Raw genomic sequence first — 2,500 nt, 5'->3', positions numbered from 1 at the left:
AGCACCCTGGAACCCCCCGGGTGGCACAGGGCTGGATGGGGCTTTCGTATAGCAGGGACGGTGCTGCCTCTCGCTTCGCTCGCTGTCCGCCGCTCGCCGCTCGCTCGCGCAGCCAAAAATGGCCAGTTTTGGCCCGTTTTTGGGCCGTTTTGGCCAGTTTTTGGCCTGTTCTTGCGTCGCGCGGTGACCGTCGTGAGCGGAGCAAAATGTCAGCCATCTCAGCACCCTGGAACCCCCCGGGTGGCACAGGGCTGGATGGGGCTTTCGTATAGCAGGGACGGTGCTGCCTCTCGCTTCGCTCGCTGTTCGCCGCTCGCCGCTCGCTCGCGCAGCCAAAAATGGCCAGTTTTGGCCCGTTTTGGCCAGTTTTTGGCCTGTTTTTGCGTTGCGCGGTGACCATCTTGAGCGGAGCAAAATGTCAGCCATCTCAGCACCCTGGAACCCCCCGGGTGGCACAGGGCTGGATGGGGCTTTCGTATAGCAGGGACGGTGATGCCTCTCGCTTCGCTCGCTGTCCGCCGCTCGCTGCTCGCTCGCGCAGCCAAAAATGGCCAGTTTTGGCCCGTTTTTGGGCCGTTTTGGCCTGTTTTTGGGCTGTTCTTGCGTCGCGCGGTGACCGTCGTGAGCGGAGCAAAATGTCAGCCATCTCAGCACCCTGGAACCCCCCGGGTGGCACAGGGCTGGATGGGGCTTTCGTATAGCAGGGACGGTGCTGCCTCTCGCTTCGCTCGCTGTCCGCCGCTCGCCGCTCGCTCGCGCAGCCAAAAATGGCCAGTTTTGTCCCGTTTTTGGGCCGTTTTGGCCTGTTTTTGGGCTGTTCTTGCGTCGCGCGGTGACCGTCGTGAGCGGAGCAAAATGTCAGCCATCTCAGCACCCTGGAACCCCCCGGGTGGCACAGGGCTGGATGGGGCTTTCGTATAGCAGGGACGGTGCTGCCTCTCGCTTCGCTCGCTGTCCGCCGCTCGCCGCTCGCTCGCGCAGCCAAAAATGGCCAGTTTTGGCCCGTTTTTGGGCCGTTTTGGCCAGTTTTTGGCCTGTTCTTGCGTCGCGCGGTGACCGTCGTGAGCGGAGCAAAATGTCAGCCATCTCAGCACCCTGGAACCCCCCGGGTGGCACAGGGCTGGATGGGGCTTTCGTATAGCAGGGACGGTGCTGCCTCTCGCTTCGCTCGCTGTTCGCCGCTCGCCGCTCGCTCGCGCAGCCAAAAATGGCCAGTTTTGGCCCGTTTTGGCCAGTTTTTGGCCTGTTTTTGCGTTGCGCGGTGACCATCTTGAGCGGAGCAAAATGTCAGCCATCTCAGCACCCTGGAACCCCCCGGGTGGCACAGGGCTGGATGGGGCTTTCGTATAGCAGGGACGGTGATGCCTCTCGCTTCGCTCGCTGTCCGCCGCTCGCTGCTCGCTCGCGCAGCCAAAAATGGCCAGTTTTGGCCCGTTTTTGGGCCGTTTTGGCCTGTTTTTGGCCTGTTCTTGCGTCGCGCGGTGACCGTCGTGAGCGGAGCAAAATGTCAGCCATCTCAGCACCCTGGAACCCCCCGGGTGGCACAGGGCTGGATGGGGCTTTCGTATAGCAGGGACGGTGCTGCCTCTCGCTTAGCTCGCTGTCCGCCGCTCGCCGCTCGCTCGCGCAGCCAAAAATGGCCAGTTTTGTCCCGTTTTTGGGCCGTTTTGGCCTGTTTTTGGGCTGTTCTTGCGTCGCGCGGTGACCGTCGTGAGCGGAGCAAAATGTCAGCCATCTCAGCACCCTGGAACCCCCCGGGTGGCACAGGGCTGGATGGGGCTTTCGTATAGCAGGGATGGTGCTGCCTCTCGCTTCGCTCGTTGTCCGCCGCTCGCCGCTCGCTCGCGCAGCCAAAAATGGCCAGTTTTGGCCCGTTTTTGGGCCGTTTTGGCCAGTTTTTGGCCTGTTCTTGCGTCGCGCGGTGACCGTCGTGAGCGGAGCAAAATGTCAGCCATCTCAGCACCCTGGAACCCCCCGGGTGGCACAGGGCTGGATGGGGCTTTCGTATAGCAGGGACGGTGCTGCCTCTCGCTTCGCTCGCTGTCCGCCGCTCGCCGCTCGCTCGCGCAGCCAAAAATGGCCAGTTTTGGCCCGTTTTGGCCAGTTTTTGGCCTGTTTTTGCGTTGCGCGGTGACCATCTTGAGCGGAGCAAAATGTCAGCCATCTCAGCACCCTGGAACCCCCCGGGTGGCACAGGGCTGGATGGGGCTTTCGTATAGCAGGGACGGTGATGCCTCTCGCTTCGCTCGCTGTCCGCCGCTCGCTGCTCGCTCGCGCAGCCAAAAATGGCCAGTTTTGGCCCGTTTTTGGGCCGTTTTGGCCTGTTTTTGGGCTGTTCTTGCGTCGCGCGGTGACCGTCGTGAGCGGAGCAAAATGTCAGCCATCTCAGCACCCTGGAACCCCCCGGGTGGCACAGGGCTGGATGGGGCTTTCGTATAGCAGGGACGGTGCTGCCTCTCGCTTAGCTCGCTGTCCGCCGCTCTCCGCTCGCTCGCGCAGC

Source organism: Musa acuminata, unplaced genomic scaffold (assembly GCF_036884655.1).
Source record: "Musa acuminata AAA Group cultivar baxijiao unplaced genomic scaffold, Cavendish_Baxijiao_AAA HiC_scaffold_109, whole genome shotgun sequence".
Taxonomy (NCBI): Eukaryota; Viridiplantae; Streptophyta; class Magnoliopsida; order Zingiberales; family Musaceae; genus Musa; species Musa acuminata.
This window is presented reverse-complemented; position numbering follows the sequence as displayed.